The sequence below is a fragment of the Canis aureus genome, chromosome 7, assembly GCF_053574225.1.
Source record: "Canis aureus isolate CA01 chromosome 7, VMU_Caureus_v.1.0, whole genome shotgun sequence".
NCBI classification, from domain to species: domain Eukaryota; kingdom Metazoa; phylum Chordata; class Mammalia; order Carnivora; family Canidae; genus Canis; species Canis aureus.
In genome coordinates this window covers 10,375,602-10,393,884 of record NC_135617.1, presented here as the reverse complement: position 1 = coordinate 10,393,884, position 18,283 = coordinate 10,375,602, and the positions used below count along the sequence as shown (strand labels likewise).

The following is an 18,283-nucleotide window of genomic DNA, read 5'->3' as shown; positions in this document are numbered from 1 at the left end:
GGGACTCCAGGACCACACCCTGGGCCAAAGGCAGGTGCCAAAGCGCTGAGCCACCCAGGGATCCCGAGACCTCTCAATTTTTAAATGTTGGAAATTAATTTTCTTTTTGGTCTTTGAACGCTATGGAGCACAACAATCAGATGAAGCACACGGTGAAGCATGTGCGCAGCCAGTCTGTTGCCTCTGTCTACCCTGGCTACCTCCACGTCCTACTCCTTATCTGTTTGCAGTCTGGCTTCAGACCACATCATTATACTTAGAAACTCAATGCAACATTCTCTGGCTTCTTCTCAGTCCTTTCCATCCCTAAGTTGCCACAGCATTTGACATCAGTCACTGATACTGATGACCGACTCACACTCCTAAAAGTCCCCTCTCTTGGTGTCCATGACATCATGTTTTCCTGGTTCTCTTCTTCCCCTGACTACTCCAGTCCCTCTCCCTCCTCCTCACCTCCTACTTCCTTCTCTACTACCTTGTAGTGTAGTACGGGGAGGCTCGTATGGAGAGAATGTCTACACAACAAACTCCACAGGGCAGTTTTTGAGAGGACAGTATCACAGGCTAAGCATCAGTTGCGCTTCTCAAACAAAGGGGATATTTGGCAGCGTTTCTGACCCTTGGGTTCACATCAAAGTCACCTAGAGTGGAGGGATTTAGTTAGTCTGGGTTGTAGCCTGACCTCAGGATTTTAAAAGCTCTCCAGGTGATTCTAACATGCAGCAAAGTAGGGTACCTTGGGTGACCGGTAAATGGGTGACTATTCAAAATTGATGAACCTCACTTGTGCAAATGGCTGCGTTAGGGGTCTGGCAGGCAGGGTAGCTCATAGATTCACTCAACAGGGATTTCTTGAGTGCTGAGCTGTGCCTGCACCATGGACCCTGAAGAAAGACCATGGAACTGGCTGAGCCAGCACTGGCTGCTGAACATCCTTCCTCAGAATAGATCCTGTGTAATCTGAATACACTTTTCATTGAAAGTAAACTGTTTCACCAGAAAATAATTTGCAGAACCTTCTATTATATCAAGGCTTTTCCCTTGGCTTATAAATAACCTTTCAAACCTATTTTCTCTCTTTCTCTCTCCAATTCTGAATACCTTTATCAACTTTACTTCTGCATTTCCAGCTACTTGGTGGACATTGCTACTTTTTTCTCCCTACCACCCAAATCTCCTCCTCCTCCCCAATTCTCCACTAAGATGTTTCCACTCTCCAGCCCACTGGAGTGTGAAATCCTGACAGAAGCCTTGACTCCTCTTTCTAGCTTCTCCTTTACATGTAATATTGTTTCTTCTTTCATACCCTTACTGCCATCTGCCCGTGTCTCCCCATTCCCACTGCACCAACTTAAGACACTGTTCATGCTTGACCTATAGCAATGGGCCTTAGTACTCTCACTGCTCCCAGCCTGTTCCTCAACTGGTCCATTGTGCTTGACCATGTTTCCCCCTTCTTACAAACCTTTGTCGCACCCTGGAGAAACAGATTTAGGCCTACAGCCTGGGTCTGCTGACTTGTGTCATTCCCCCCATTCCCTTCAGGAAAGACTCAGAGATGCATTGAACCTGTTGTGGAGTAGTTTCTTGCACCTGGTGAACAGGTGCCCAAGCCAGAGTCTGCTGCATTGTCAGGCAGGTGGCTATAAAAGCCCCCAAGAATGCAAAGGTGAGCCTCTCGCTCCTGGGTGAATCTTCGCCCACAGAAGTACATTCAGCAGCAGCAGTGACTTCTACAGGAACTTTGGGAGACATATGCCTCCACTTGAGAACATGCGACTCCTGTTTTATGCAGTTACTTCCAAATGGGTATGTTTCTGGATCCTTTACACTAAGAAACTTTCATCCTCTTGTTGCATCTGTCAGAATCTTTCTATATCCCACATCATCCTGCCAAAGAGACAGCATCACAGATCTCCAATACTCAATAATTAAGATCCATTCTCCTTGGGGCTGGCAATCTGGCTTCACTAGTCCTAGCCTTATTTCCTACTACACGTTTATTCCTCCCCTCTGCCCTGATCCTAGTAGGCTGCTTGCAATATTCATTAAGGCCAATAAGAGTCTGAATCACTGAGATGCCCCATCCTAAAAAGGATATTGCCTTTCATATTTTCCATTTATTGAACTATAAAAACACATTTCTGAAGCTAAAACTCCAACATACTGAGAAATGTTGGAGATTATCATGAAAGTTATTCTTGTTGATTTTAATAAGTTCTGTCCATTTCTCACTTTATATGATTATTATTATGATTATAGTTTCACATAACACTTGACAAAGTACTTTGCATACATTATCTAATACACACAACAATCCTGTGAACACCTACAGACGAGGAAAATGCACACACAGACATACTATTTTGATTTTCCCAAGGTCACACAGTTTATAGATGGCACAGATGGTTCCAAATCCCATTTGTCCTGATTTTAAAATCCTATTAATGTTCTACTACCCAGTCTTGCTTTATTTACTGATATAAATCCCTCACGCTACTCACCAAAGCGCACCAACAATGAAAATTAATAAAATAAACTACCAATCTTTGAGAATTTCAATGTTTTCTTGATACTGCTTTTCCTCTTTTAGAGCCATAACAAGGAGTATATGTCTCTCTGTAGATCAGCATCATTAGAAACCTGATATACTCAACCAAGACTGTCCACAGATGGAGAAATGAAAGCTTGTAAAAGGCACTGGAATTGAACAAAAAAGACAGTAATGAAAAGGTAAGAAGACAAACAGCATTTCAGTGATTACATTGCTCTGCACAGAAAGCTGTCCGTCATCAAATACTGGCCTCTTTATGTTGTCCTGCAAAAATCTAATTGCACCATTTACTTCCTACTGTGCTGTAGAGAGAACAAAAGAGCCAAGCAACATTTCTTTATTACTGTCATTTGCCATGGATTTCAATGCTAGAAGGAAGGAGTAGAGATTATATGGAACTGTAAGAATCTACTTTAATACTGGTGAAGATAGGGATCTCTGGGTGGCTCAGCGGTTAGCGCCTCCCTTCTGCCCAGGGTGTGATCCTGGAGTCCTGGGATCAAGTCCCACATCAGGCTCCTTGCATGGAGCCTGCTTCTCCTTCTGCCTATGTCTTTGCCTCTCTCTCTCTCTCACGAATAAATAAATAAAATCTTAAAAAAAAATACTGGTGAAGATAAGTGTGTGTCCCTGGAAAAACCCTTGGTATTCAGATGTGATGGAAGGTTGGGAATAGCTGAAGTGAATGAAGGAAGCAGGGGATGAACTCTCAAGGCCTCTCTCATGGCACACTGCTTGGAGGGCTCAACAGCTCAATTTAAAAGTAGTCAAATAGGGATCTCTGGGTGGCGCAGCGGTTGGTGCCTGCCTTTGGCTCAGGGCGCGATCCTGGAGACCTGGGATCAAATCCCACATCGGGCTCCCAGTGCATGGAGCCTGCTTCTCCCTCTGCCTATGTCTCTGCCTCTCTCTCTCTCTCTGTGACTATAATAAATAAATAAATAAATAAATAAATAAATAAATAAATAAATTTATTTAAAAAAAAATAAAAGTAGTCAAATATGAATATTTTTTACAGAAGCAAATTTTATTCACTTATAAGAAGAAATGCTTTCCAAATCTTTGACTTAGTTATCTCCCTTGTAGGAATTTACCTCAGAAGAAGAAATACACAGATACCTACACACACATATACACACAAACACACAGAGTCACTCACACATACGTGATGATAGTAGTTGAGTATGAGTAGAGTAGCAGAGGAAAAACAAAAAGAGGTGAAAAGAGAGCTAATGTTTACTGTGTCCTTTGGTACCTTTGCACTTTTGTCAAGTGAATACCTATTGCATATACCTGAAATTAATTAATTAATCAAGATTATTCTTAATTTATGCCTCAAATACACAGGGTCTATAAACCAAAATTGTCACTTTTAAAAATATTTAAATATTAGTACCAAGAAATCTGTACAAGGATGTTTGGTGCAGTACTAATTATCATACAAAAGATCAGATGGAATCTAACTTGCATCAAGGAGAGTGGTTTGAAAAAAAGAAAAAAAAAAAAAGGAGAATGGTTTGAGGGGATCCCTGGGTGGCTCAGCAGTTTAGCGCCTACCTTTGGCCCAGGGCATGATCCTGGGGTCTCAGGATTCAATCCCTCATTGGGCTCCCTGCATGGAGCCTGCTTCTCCCTCTACCTGTGTCTTTGCCCACCCACCCCCCCTCTCTCTCTCTCGCGCGCGCGCGCGCACGCGCTTTCCCATAAATAAATTAAATATGTTTTTAAAAAAGGAGAATGGTTTGATAAATTCCAGTACATCCACTCAGTGTAAACTCTCAGCTGTGAAAAAAAAAAAAAAAAAAAATATATATATATATATATATATATATATATATATATCCAGATACAAAATACTCTGCGAAATGAATATTTTTTTATCAAAAAAAGCACCAAAGTGAAGAAAAACATGTATAGCTTATTACCATTTATCATAAAAAGTAGAGAATAGAAAAACACAGACATATAGATATTCCTGTATATACTTAGAGACTTTCTAGAAGGAGACGAGGGAAACTAACAGCGGTTAACAATCTGAGAGATTGATGGTTTGGGGTATATATCATTTTCTGCTTTTAATTTTTAGTCTGAAAATTCCAAAAGAAAAAAACATTCCAAAAGACCTTCCTGAGCATGAAACAAATCAACAAAAAAGTTTCTTATACAGGAATGAGATACAGAATGGCACTGGATTTATTATAAGTTACACTAAACATTAGAAGATAGCCAAATAATGGCCTCAGATTTAGTGGAAATAATTCTGAATCTGAAATTCAATTCCTGGGAATCCTATCAAATGTGAAGATTAAATGTATTTTCAGAAATTTAAAAAAAAAAAACTGAGGCAGTTTTAAAAAAATGAGGGGCAGTTTATTTCCCCTGTACTCTAATATGGTTCCCTCATACCTACTGTATTGATCCATATTAAAGAAATATGATTAAGCAGAAAGACAATCTTTTTTGTTTTAGATTTTATTTCATTATTTAGAAAGAGAGTGCACGTGAAGTGGGAGAGGGGATGGGCAGAGGGAGACGGAGAGAATCCCAAGCTGGCGTGCACTAAGTGCAGAGCCTGATGTGAGGCTTAATCCCACAACCCTGAGATCATGGCCTGAGCCAAAATCAAGAGTTGGATGGTAAACCGCTTGAGCCACCCAGGCATCCCAGCCCCAAGACAATCTTATAATATAATGTCTTTCATATATTGAAAAGAAAAACAATTGCAAGTGTCAAGAAAAACAAATATAGGAAAGAATGTGGTCCAAATAGTGTCATGGTTTTGAACAATGGGTAGCGTTAAAAAATTTAATATTCATTTGATCTTTGTGCTTAGAACATTCCTTGTGAGTAACACAAGTTTAACAACGTTACAATGATAACTTCTCGTATATTTTACAGGTCCAATCACACTATTTGGCTCTGCAAAGAAAATATTCACATAATCATAAACTGTAAAAACTCTAGGGGATCCCTGGGTGGCTCAGCGGTTTAGCGCCTGCCTTTGGCCCAGGGCGCAATCCTGGAGTCCCAGGATCGAGTCCCACATCAGGCTCCCGGCAGGAAGACTGCTTCTCCCTCCTCCTGTGTCTCTGCCTCTCTCTCTCTCTCTCTCTCTCTCTCTCTCTAGGTCTATCATAAATAAATTTAAAAATAAAATCTTAAAAAAAAAAACTATTGATTTTCAAATTTCAGAATCAACGTACAAACCAACATGGAAAGTATAATTACCAGACAGAACATAAATATGATATATCTTGACAACATAAAAAAAATGACATATCTGATGATAGTTGGGAATTGGTAGTATGGGTAGGGCAATTAGAAAGGAGAGGGGTGCTGATTTCTTCATGTTAATAATGGGAAGCCAGAATTTTGTGTAATGTTTGACAGATCAAGAAATAGGGCTTATCTAAATAATTCAAAGTTATAAAAGTAATGAATAGAAAAATCAAAATATAATTAACTCAAGTGGGGCTTAATGGGGTAGAGATAGAAAATGACATAGAGTCAAGTGACACTGCTTAAAGTTTGTAAATCATCTTATAAGTGTTTGGGAATATTTTACATAAGAATTAACTTTAGGGACGCTTGGGTGGCTCAGTGGTTGAGCATCTGCCTTTGGCTCAAGGCATAATCCCAGGACTCTGGGATCGAGTCCCACATCGGGCTCCCTGCATGAAGCCTGCTTCTCCCTCTGCCTATGTCTCTGTCTCTCTCTCTCTGTTTATCTCTCATGAATAAATAAATAAAGTCTTAAAAAAAAAAAGAATTAACTTTAAAACATTTCTCAATGGCTTCCTCTGGGAAGTGAGGCTAGGTTACAGGGCAACAAAGACTTTTCATTTTTGTTTTACGCATATTTATGCTTTTTGAATTTTTTACTTCAATGTTGTTATGCTTTTTTTAATAATTTTTAAAATGTACTTCTTACATAAATCAGCTGCCTCATAAATTCTAATCAAGACATTGACATAAGTATTGTAATTATTAATGATAACAGTAATAATGAATAATAGCTAAATTTTACTGAAGGTGTTTTGCATGCTAAAGATTTAATGAACACTCCCATTGAATCATCACAACATTTATGATACAGATACTATTACCTTCTATGTTTCATACATAGACTAAGACTTAGAGGTTAAGTAATTTCCCAAGGTAAAACAGCAAAAACACAAGGGGAAGTAGGGCTTCAACCCAGGTGTACTGACTCTAAAGTTCATGCTTCTAACCACCAAATCTATTGCCTGTACTAATCCTCTCTGATTTTGAACTTGCAGACCCTATTGCTTCATCAGCTATATCAGCTCTGATGGATCTTTCTTTCAATTCAAGTGTGACTCCTTTGACTGAAGACAATTCCCAAGACCAACATTTTATATATCAGCTGCATTCAATGTTAGAAGATAGCAAAAACAATGGCCACAAACTCAGAGAGGAGATAATTTTGACTAAAATTCAGTACCCAAGGATCCCATCAAATGTAAGGTTGAGGAGCATCTAGCTGGTTCAGTTGGAGAACATGTGACTCTTGATCTCAGGGTTGTGAATTCAAGCTCCTTGTTGGGTGTAGAGATTATTTAAAAATAAAATATTTTTTAAATGTATGGTTAAGATATATTCTCAGACATAAAAAGGACTGAGAAAGTTTACTTCCTTTGTATCCTTTCACAAAAAAATGCATGAAGATTTATGCCAGAAAGGGGGGAATAACAAGCCTCCACACAATTGGGCCACTTGGGTTAAAAATATAAATTCTGTCCTCCCTCTTCCTAGAAGGTTAACAATTAGGAAAACAAAGAAAAAGTCAACACTCCTAACTTCATATGAGAAGCTACTTAGTTTCTACTTTTGGCAAACAGGAATGAATACTAGTAATTCCATCATTCAATAAGAATCACATAGATTCTTTAGAATCACATAGCTGGGTGCCAGGGGTATGGCAGTGAATTACAGACATCATTTTGAGGAACTCACCATAAACCAAGGAGTGCCTATGAGGGGTGCTTGAGGCCCTGTCATCTCACACAGCCCTACATGCTACCCTCGCTACCATTCTTCTGACTTTTAATGATGATGTTAGTGCTGGGAAAACAAAACTTCAGGCCCTCCACATATTCCTCCCCTTCAAAGAGACCGCTGACCTAAGCTCATCCTACATAAAAGTTCACAAACTCATCACAGGGTCTACTGGGGATAGACAAACAATTAACCAGAATTATATAAGTCATTACATAAATGTGGGTGATGAAGTAAAGAGTTCTAAGCTTTTTATTATTTATAATACTTTATTGTTATATTAAGTGATAGAACAAGTAATTACGGGCCAAGCCATACAACACAGTTTCGAAGTAAAGAATAAGAATAACTAATCACATTTCTCATCTTCAATATACTTTAAGTTATAAATTGTATTTTTACATTTCAAAAGTACTTAAGAGCTCCACATTTCTCATATAGATGTATATATACCAAAACCTCTTTGGGAAGGACATATTTCTATTTACCAACTTCAAACAAGGCTCAGGATAGTATATATCATTAAGATAACCCGAAAAGCATTCTTTTTTCTGAGTCTTTTTCGTAAACTCCATAGTCAGATATTTTGCAGAAGGCTCCTGAGCTTCAAGTAGAAATTCTCTTCTAGAGATAACGAAAAGTTTGAGATGAAGAAGTTGAACCGTTCTTTTATGGGTCACACAAAAGATGAGCTTCAGTCCTCAGAGGACAGTTGAACTTTTAGTCATTGACTGTATTAGTTTCCATCTCCTTTCCCTCGGTGTCTTTAAACTGAGTTCACTTAGCACATTGATTTGTAAATTCATCTGATGGGTTCCTCCCAATTCTTTCATACTACATAGTGAAGTGTGATTAGAGATAGGGGAAATGATACTACCCATAGTAGAAATTACCAAAATCCAGACCTCTCTTCCCCCTTGCTAAAAGGGTGCCTGTGTTGTTTGGGGGTCCCCTCTCTTCTGTGTATGCTGGTACCCTGGACAGGAAAAGAGGCCCCCACTCCGCAGCCCCTGATTTCCTGTTCCCATTGCCAAGGCCTAGTTTGAGCAAGGGCATGAAGCATAATTCTGAATACTGTGATGTGTAGGAAATCTGAGGAAGGCTCTCCTTATTAACAGTAAAAAAAAAAAAAAAAAAAAAAAACCTGGGGATAAACATCCCCTGCTGCTGGAGGTCTCTGTGTCGAAGAGGGTTCTCAGAGCTGTGGCAGTCATCTAACAACCGTGTGGGGATCTAAGTCAACAGGTCCAGGAGGGCAGACTAGAAAGACACAAAGACTTAGGTTCTTGCTCTTGTTGAGCAACTGAATTAATCAATCTGGAGTTGTTCCATATTCACACTTCCTGTTACGTGAGTAATAAATGTTCCTCATTGTTTAAGCCATTTTTAGTCGGTTTTCTGTTACTTAGCAGATAAATGTATCCAGATTGGTGCATATGAATTAGTTCTCTGTTATCCCTCTCTTCCTCCATGGAGCCAACATTTTAAACATTCTTAACAGAATTTAATTGGTATTAACATTTTTATGTAGGTAGATTTTGGCTTTCTTCAGCGATAAATTTAAATTTATCCTCATGTTTTATACTTTGCCTTCGCAGTCTACTTTAAGAAACTGAATCTTATCAAAAATATCTGGTTATGGTACCCATGGGGTACTAACTATATTCTTAAGGTCATGCAAATAGCAGTATGAGACTACAGTGCTTTTTGATAGCTGATCATATTCATTTTGACCAAAAACCTTTTCCCCTATTAAAAAAAATAAAGAAAGGAACAAAAAGAAGAAAAAAAACTCAGTTAAACGTGGAAGCTTTCTAATTCTTATCCCAAACTTTTTTTTGGAAAGACTTTCATTACAGCAACTCCTTAAAGCCTGACTATTTGGCTTTCACAGTTTAATTTCTTAGCTTTGAGTTAATATTATCCCCTTAATCTCACTAATCCTCTGAGGAAAATGAACACAATGGTGAACTTCATATAAGAAATAATCTATTAAATTTTGAAATTATTAAACTGTATACAGAAAAATAAAATATGAATCCACAATGAATTTATATAACTTCCTGCCCAAATTTCTGGATTTAAGTCATCTTTTCACCAATACTATTTCCAAACATCCCTCTATGTGAGCTTTATCAAGACAAGTGTCAGAATTCATAAAATCAACAGAGCAATTGAAAGGCCTATGTTAATTACAAATCATAACACAAGTCAAGGTTAATTACACTTAGATCTTAAATGTTTTGCTTGAGATGTTAAGCTTATTTAGTCTAGAACATACTTTTTAAAACAAAATGCTTATGTATGAAAGATACAACAGTTTACTACAGCTGTGGGTTAGGGAAGGAAGCCCTACCCAACACTATTTAAGCATTACATATTCAGCTCAAAAGTAACAAAAATAAGCAGTGTGAATGTAAATTATTCTCAGGGCTTTTTAGTTCTCAAAAGGAAATGTAAAGGCCATAATCTCTTGAGCACTTCTGAGCAATAACAATTTTTAAAAATTCTAACCTGGATGAAGCTAAGATGCCAACATTTATTTCTGGAGTTTGCAGCCAATTTTGTCACACAAGTGCTTACCTAATATTTTTTTTCACTCCTGCATTCTGTTCTAAGAAGAGTTTTCTAGAACAAAGTCTTAAGCTTAAATCACAGTCAAGTTACTCAGAATCTACCCTATAATTTTAGTTGCTCTCTAGCTCCTTATAAAGAAAAATATTGGAGATGGAATTAGAACTTTTAGGTAACTATAAGAATGTGAGACAGAGAACAATCTTACCCAGTCTGGAAAGTGGGAGCATGGGATTTCTAAAGTCCAAGAATAAAGTCTAATATGAAACTGAATGAAGATATTCTACAAGTAAAAAAAAAGAAACTTTTTTCCTTAAGGAAAATTCAAAGTAATTTTAAGAATTATAGCTTATACATAGCTTTTATCATGCAACATATAAACAACTAGGGGATCTGGTGGAGAGTATACAGATATCTTATTTTTGTAATTTTTGAAATATCTAAAGCTATTACAAAATAGAAAATGCAAAAATGCTTTAAAATACTTAAAAATTATTACTCTTTTGGCATACAGTAATTGTCTAAAAGGTTTTATTTTCTGACCAGGGTCAAGCTAGATAAGAATGTTATTGTGTTGGGAAAAGCTTCAATCTGTAGTCTATGGCCTCAATTTTTCTCTTATTCTCCGTGATATCTGAAGACATCAATCCCCATAGATAGACAGATTTTTATTTTCATACAGCTGAGTTCTACATACAAGAAATACTAAAAACTCCATGGACATAAGCCTGAGTTTGGATAGTATTTGAAATCTGACTTAAACTACCAAATGAAAGAGCAATGTATTTATCAGTTCCTGTGGAATTACTTCACAATATTTCTACTTTTATGTTCCTTAAAAATAAATCATAAAAGTATAGACCTAAAATGACCTATAATTATAGTCATACACTCTCAGAGCTCAAAACAATATTATAGCTTATTCCTAAATGGCCCAGAGATGTGAACTTACCTGAGGCCACATACTACAACCTAACACACCACATCACACAACATAATACACCAGTTGACTTCAATGTGGGAACATAGATTGGCTGATATAAAAGTCATTCTTGTAACAATTGGGAAAATTTAAATATGGAATGGCTACTAAATGGTGTTATACAATTATTGTTAATTTCCTTAAGTATAATAATTTACAATAATGTTATATTATACAATAAAATAATATATAATAATTACATTAAATGAATAAGTATCTTTGATATGTTTATATTTAATATATATCTCTAAAATAAATATATGATTATGTAATTATATAATAATAAGTGATAAAAAATAAGTATATTTCCATTATCCTTATTCTTAGATGATGCTTGATATATTCACAACTTTGGAACACATTATTAATTTTCAAATGGTATAGCACATGCATCTGTGTGTGTTAATATGTATGTGCTACCATGTTGAAGGATGAGATAAAGAAATTATGAAAAAATATTAAGAATTATTTCATTTACATGGAAAGCACATGAGAATTCAATTTTCTGTGTTTGAAAATACAGAATATCACTGTACTTCACCAAAAATCACAATAGCTCTCACAAAGATGGTACTCACAACTTTGTTTAGAGCCATCACTGATTCTTTTTAAGCAGACAGATCTTAAAAAGGTGATTTTTTTCTGTTTTTCTTGAGCACAATAGATTATAAGCCAAAAATTAAAGACAGACAAGTGTATGTTAGAAGCAGTCATGATCCATTTGACAAACATTTATGAAGTATCTACCAGATTTGTAAAACAGCAGTGGCCAAAATATGATTGTGGTCCTGGCCCACGATCCAACTGTCAATAGAGACATGCAAACAAATAACTATAATGATAACTATGATATCTAATACAGAGTAAGAATATTAAATAGTAGATACAACTACATTGATAACCAATGAGAAATGAAACTCACAATGATAACCATGAGTTGGAAATAAAAGGTCAAATTTCATTCATATACATTTAGAAAGAGTAATTAACATTGCATTTTATAAATATTATTGTGAAAATATTTTAAGAACTAAAGATTTAAAGTTTAAAGAAAAAATGTTTTTACTTACTAAAAATTATATTTCCCTGGACAGTGTTGGGGAGGAAAAAATTTCCCTTCTACTCTTCTAGATTCTTTGGCTGGTCTAATAATCAAATTAATATAAAACAGATTAACAGGAGAAAAACATATTTAATTACATTACCAGGGTCCCATAAGAATAGAAGGCCCACAGGCAGTCAGGCAAATGAGACTTATATGTTAACCTAAACTAAGAAGGTGACAGACGTTTGGGACTTTAAAGGGGAGAAATATGATTCACAAAAATATGAAAGAGCTAATGTTTGGTAGTCAAATATTTGTCATGCTACGTAGAGAAATCTTTCTTATGTAAAATAAAGGTATCTTTGATAATAACTCTCTTTCTGGTGCACACTCCTTATCTATCTAAGTTATTTTGAGCAATTAAGGGAGAGGTAAAAAGAAAAACTTCTTGAGTCTTCTGTGTCTTAAAAAGAGTCTGCCTAAAATAACCCTAATGCCAAAGAGACACATTTTGGAGTGGTAAATTTTTCTCTCCTATAAAGCTAAAATAATTATCAAGACAGTATAGTATTGATGAAAGAATATACAAATAGATCAATGGGACAGGATTAAGAGCCCAAAAATAGATCTACAAAAATATAGTCAACTAATCTTTGACGAAGGAACAAAGTCAATGCAACGGAGAAAGTGTAGTCTTTTTAACAAATGGTGTTGCAGCCAATGGACATCCACATATGAAACAAAAAAAAAAAAGAGAAGAGAAAGCAGGAAGAAAGAAGGAAGTGATTTTTTTTAATAAATTTATTTTTAATTGGTGTTCAATTTACCAACATACAGAATAACACCCAGTGCTCATCCCATCAAGTGCCCCCCTCAGTGCCCGTCACCCATTCACCCCCACCTCCTGCCCTCCTCCCCTTCCACCACCCCTAGTTCGTTTCCCAGAGTTAGGAGTCTTTATGTTCTGTCTCCCTTTCTGATATTTCCCACACATTTCTTCTCCCTTCCCTTATATTCCCTTTCACTATTATTTATATTCCCCAAATGAATGAGAACATACACTGTTTGTCAGAAGGAAGTGATGTTAGGAAGAGGAAGGAAGGAAGGAAGGAAGGAAGGAAGGAAGGAAGGAAGGAAGGGGGGAAAGGGGGGAAAGGGAGGAAGGGAGGAAGGGAGGAAGGGAGGAAGGGAGAAAGGGAGAAAGGGAGAAAGGGAGAAAGGGAGAAAGGGAGAAAGGGAGGGAGGGAGAAAGGGAGGGAGGGAGAAAGGGAGGGAGGGAGAAAGGGAGGGAGGGAGAAAGGGAGGGAGGGAGGGAGGGATGGAGGAAGAGAGGATAGAAAAAAAATCTGGATACTGACCTTACACCTTTTGCAAAAATGAACTCAAAATTAAAATGGATCATAGACCTAAATGTAAAAAGCAAAACTATAAAACTTCTAGAACATAGAAGAAAATCTCGGTGAGCTTGAGTTTGGAGGTGAGTTTTTAAATAGAATACCTAAAGCACAATCCATGAAGGAAAAATTAAGAAGTTGGAACTCATGAAAATCAGAAACTTCTGCTCTGCAAAAGATAATGTTAATGAGAAAACAAGGCACAGACTGGAAGAAAATATTTGCAAAACATCTAATGAAAGACTTGTATCCCAAATATACAAAGAACCCTTAAAACTCAACAATAAAAACAAGCAATCATTTACAAAATGGGCTAAAGAGTCAATCAGATACCTTATTAAAGAAGATACATAGATGGCAAATACACGTATAAAGAGATATTCAACATCACATTTCAGAGAATTGCAAATTAAAAATCAAGGAGATACCACCATATTCCTACTAGAATGGCAAAATTTAAAAAAAAATCAATATCAAATGCTAGCATGGATGTGGCATGACAAGAACTTTCAAAATGAACACAAAATGATTCAGCCACTTTGGAAGACAGTTTAGGAGTTACTTACTAAACTAAACAGCTCTACCATATAATCCAGTAATCACACTCTTGTATTTACCTAAATGAGTTGAAAACTTACATCCACACAAAAACCTGCACACAAATGTTTATAGCAGCTTTATTTATAATTGTCCCACACTAGAGGCAACCAAGATGTCCTTCAAAAAGTGAATGGAGGACACCTGGGTGGCTCAGTGGTTTAGAGCCTTCCTTTGGCCCAGGGCATGATCCTGGAGCCCCGGGATCGAGTCCCACATCAGGCTCCCTGAGAGAAGCCTGCTTCTCTCTCTGCCTATGTCTCTGCCTCTCTCTGTGTGTGTCTCTCATGAATAAATAAATAAATAATTTTTTAAAAAAGTGAATGGATACAAACCATAAGAGACTCTTAATCATGGGAAACAAACTGAGGGCCATTGGAGGGGAGTGGGTAAGAAGATGGGGTAAGTGGGTGATGAACATTAAGGAGGGCACATGATGTAAGGAGCACTGGGTATTATATAAATAAGACTGATGGATTCCTGGCTTCTACCTCCAAAACCAATAATACATTATATGTCAATTAACTGAATTTAAATAACATTTTTTAAAAATAAAATAAGTTTTTTAAAAAGTGAATGGAGGGATCCCTGGGTGGCGCAGCGGTTTGGCGCCTGCCTTTGGCCCAGGGCGCGATCCTGGAGACCCGGGATCGAATCCCACGTCGGGCTCCCGGTGCACGGAGCCTGCTTCTCCCTCTGCCTGTCTCTCTGAGCCTCTCTCTCTCTCTCTGTGACTATCATGAATAAATAAATAAAATCTTTAAAAAAAAAAAAAGTGAATGGATAAACTGTGGGACATCCATACAAGGGAATATCATTCAGCAATAAATTGAGCTTTTGAGCCACCAAAAGACATAAAGAAGTCTTAAATGTATATTGCTCAATGAAAGGAACCAATCTGGAAAGGCTACATACATATTATAGGATTAGAACTATATGACATTTTGCAAAAGCCAAAACTATAGGGACAATAAAAACATCAGTGGTTGCCAAGAGTTCAGGGAGGAGAGTAGAAGAGGGATGAGAAGACAGAGCACAGGGGATTTCTTAGACCAGTAGAACAATTCTGCAGGATACTATAATGATAGATTCAAAATTGTCATAAGCCATAGAACTGTACAGCACAGTGAACCCTAATGCAAACTGTGGATTTTAATTAATAATGATGCATCAACTACAGATTTTAGTTAATGATAGTGTATCAATGTTGGTTCAATTATAACAGATGTACCACACTAATACAAGATGTTAATAAGAGGGGAAACTGATTAGGGGAGAGAGGGAGTATACGGGATATAATGCTCAATTTTCTGTAAACCTAAATTGCTTTAAAAAATAAAGTTCGTTATTTTTTTTTTTATGTAACACTCATTTTCCCCAAATGCCAAATAACAAAGCTCTGTTGGAATAAGCATGTGCTGCTCATACTTAAGTCTTTATCTACGTTAAACTGGCTTTTTATGAATTGTCAATCACTTTTAGATATGCTAAAGTAATGAGCACATAAATTATGGGTAGGCCCTGGGCAGAGTTTGGAAAAGTGTGGTCTTCTAACCACCTGCACCAAAATCATTTGGATGCTTGTTAAAAATCATATCCCTACTAAATCGGAGCCTCAAGGGGTGGGCAATCTGCATTTTTAACAAGTTCCCTGGGGATTGTGATGCACGGTAAGTGTGGGAAGCACTGCATTAATAGTGTATAAGGATACTTAAGGAATACTCCTTTTATTTTATTGCTTATAAAAAGCAAACAATTAAAACATACCAGCTGCCCAGTAATTGAGAACAGGTTTCCCTTCCTCTCTCTGGCACAAGACGACAATCAGTGACTTATTTTGCAATTTCAGGAATTCTAGCCATAAGGACTGAATTCTCCAGAAGCACTTTGTCACATAACACCTTGTTTTTTAAAATGCTGGTTTTTCAAGAAAGAAATAACTAGATGGTGAAGACTAGACTGATGCTTATGGTCCTGTTGTATGTTTTTAATTGAAGCCTTATGAATCATAGTTTTAATAAAGGATTAATGAAAAAGCTCATGCTTTATCGTTTATTATCCCCCAAATTGAATAAATATTTTTTAATAAATTTTTCAGATGACATTGCCAATTCCTTTTCTCCCCCCCAAGAAAATTAATTTCTATTAAATAATTCTGGTCTTGCCCTTTTCAGGAAGATATAATTTTACTGTGTCTCTATCAAAGAAGGTCACAGAGTCAGAACACAGGGCAGTGCCTCAGGGCAGAGCCCTAGAACAATGACAGTGAGCCCAGATCAATCGTCGCTGTCAGCATTTCTTTCAGACTCTCCACCTTGCCCTTTTGTGATTTTAGCAACCCTCCTTTAAGCTGTATCGTATTGTTATTATCCGGATTGATCCAGTGGTCAAACTCCAAGCAATCTTAGCCATTCATAACACAGCAGACACACGGGTCTTTCATAGGTCTTCGCCTTAGCGTTCTGCATCCTTTCCTGCTGCTCTAACCTATCATTTACAGTCATTTAACTTATCATCTAAGGCAGTGCTGCTCGAATTTGAGTGCGTGCCACAGTCATCTGGAAGGTTTCTTAAAATGCAGATTGCTGGGCCCCACCCCCAGAGTTTCTGATTCAGGGGGTTTAGGATGGGGGTCTGAGAATTTACATTTCTAAGTGAGTAATGCTGATGCTGCTAGTCTACGGGCCACATTTTGAGATCCACTAACATAAGGTAATTTGCCATTTTTCTTCTTGTATTCGTTCCAGATAAAGTGACTGGTGTTATAATTTATGTAAATTGTTCCAAGAGTCATCAGAGTAAGTATTCTAATGAATACCCCCTAGATGGCATACTGGAAATGATGCAAACTAGGGGTGCCTGGCTGGCTCAGGTGGTGGTGACTCTTGATCTCAGGGTTTTAAGTATGAGCCTCATGCTGGGTATAGAGATTATTGAAAAATCTTTAAAAAAAAAAAAAAAGAAAAGAAAAGAAATGATGCAAACTGACAACTCCTTTTGACCATACAGTGGTCAGAGTGCCCTATGTAATTTATTTTTTTCCCCAAAGAAGATCGTGCAACAAAAATCTCAAGTTAGCACATGAGAACTCTGGCCTTTTACTTGTTAACCAAATTTTAACTAGCCTAATCTCTCATCTGTCCCCAGCTTCCCAGCTTGGAAGCACGATCATTCAATTTCCACTTGCCTGCCTTGTTATCTTGGCTACTCTGTTGGACATGGACCCACTACGTGAAGACCCGCCTCTTCCCACAATGAATCCACATCCCCCACTGCCACCTTGAAGAACCCAACCTACCTTTCTGATCTTGTCATGGATCCTCTCCATCTTGCTCCCTCAAGGACCTGAGGAGTTCTGGCCCAACTCCTTCCAGGGTCCCCAGGACTCGTAGGTGTGTGATAAATCTCAGTCCTCTTGGCTGCCTCCAGCTGACATGATTTGGAGGAAGATGTTTACTCTTTTTTTAAAGGGAATCAGAAGCCTGACAAAGCTGAGGTGAGGCAAGGGCCATACTTGGTAACTCAGTAGATGGCAGCATAAAAGGGAGCTTTCACACATAGTAGAGGAAATATCAAGTCCTGCTTTCCTGGATGTTCTCTGATATTTTCCTTAAGTGAAGTGCCAGCCAGAATGTAAACCTTCAAAGAAGAGTGGCATACACTGAGAAAAGATGTTGCGCCAGGAAGATCAAGATTAAGGCCAGAGGAAACCAAGCAACAAGAAAAGTGGGCCACTTTGCCAGCAGAGGGCACCAGACCACATTACAAGGGCTCCCATCCACAAGTTCGCAGGAAGTCCAGGTCTGCAACTGCTGGTAATTAGGAGGATGATGAAGGGAGCGCACTGGACTATTATTATTGCTTCTGTATTGTTATTTCTCATGGCCAGAATACTAACAGGGAAATGTCAGCACTGTATAGAAAAAGAGCACAGGACGTGGAGTCTGAAAAGTTGGACTCCAGCATTTTCTAGCTATTTGACTTGGTCAACAATGCAGAGCCTCCATTTTCTTTCCAGTAAAATAGAGGGAAAAAATAATAAGAGCAATCTCAAGTGGCTCATCAACATCACAGGTCTGCCCTCAGGGCCAATGAGTAAAAGGAAAGAAAATCTATAT

General features: G+C 37.6%; 1 long non-coding RNA gene across 2 annotated transcripts in view; it reads right to left on the bottom strand.

Moving 5' to 3' along the window:
• Positions 1–7,870: 7,870 nt before the first annotated feature.
• The window catches only part of LOC144317067 (uncharacterized), a 28,669-nt gene continuing 18,256 nt past the window's right edge, over positions 7,871–18,283 (bottom strand). The window contains exons 3-4 of one of the 2 annotated variants that reach the window (XR_013382950.1): positions 12,200–12,274; positions 7,871–9,322 (exon numbers count right to left, since the gene is read on the bottom strand). This is a non-coding gene — a long non-coding RNA (uncharacterized LOC144317067). Of the gene's footprint in view, positions 9,323–10,354; positions 10,431–12,199; positions 12,275–18,283 lie in introns of those variants that run through there. The other variant, XR_013382951.1, reaches the window with a different exon arrangement.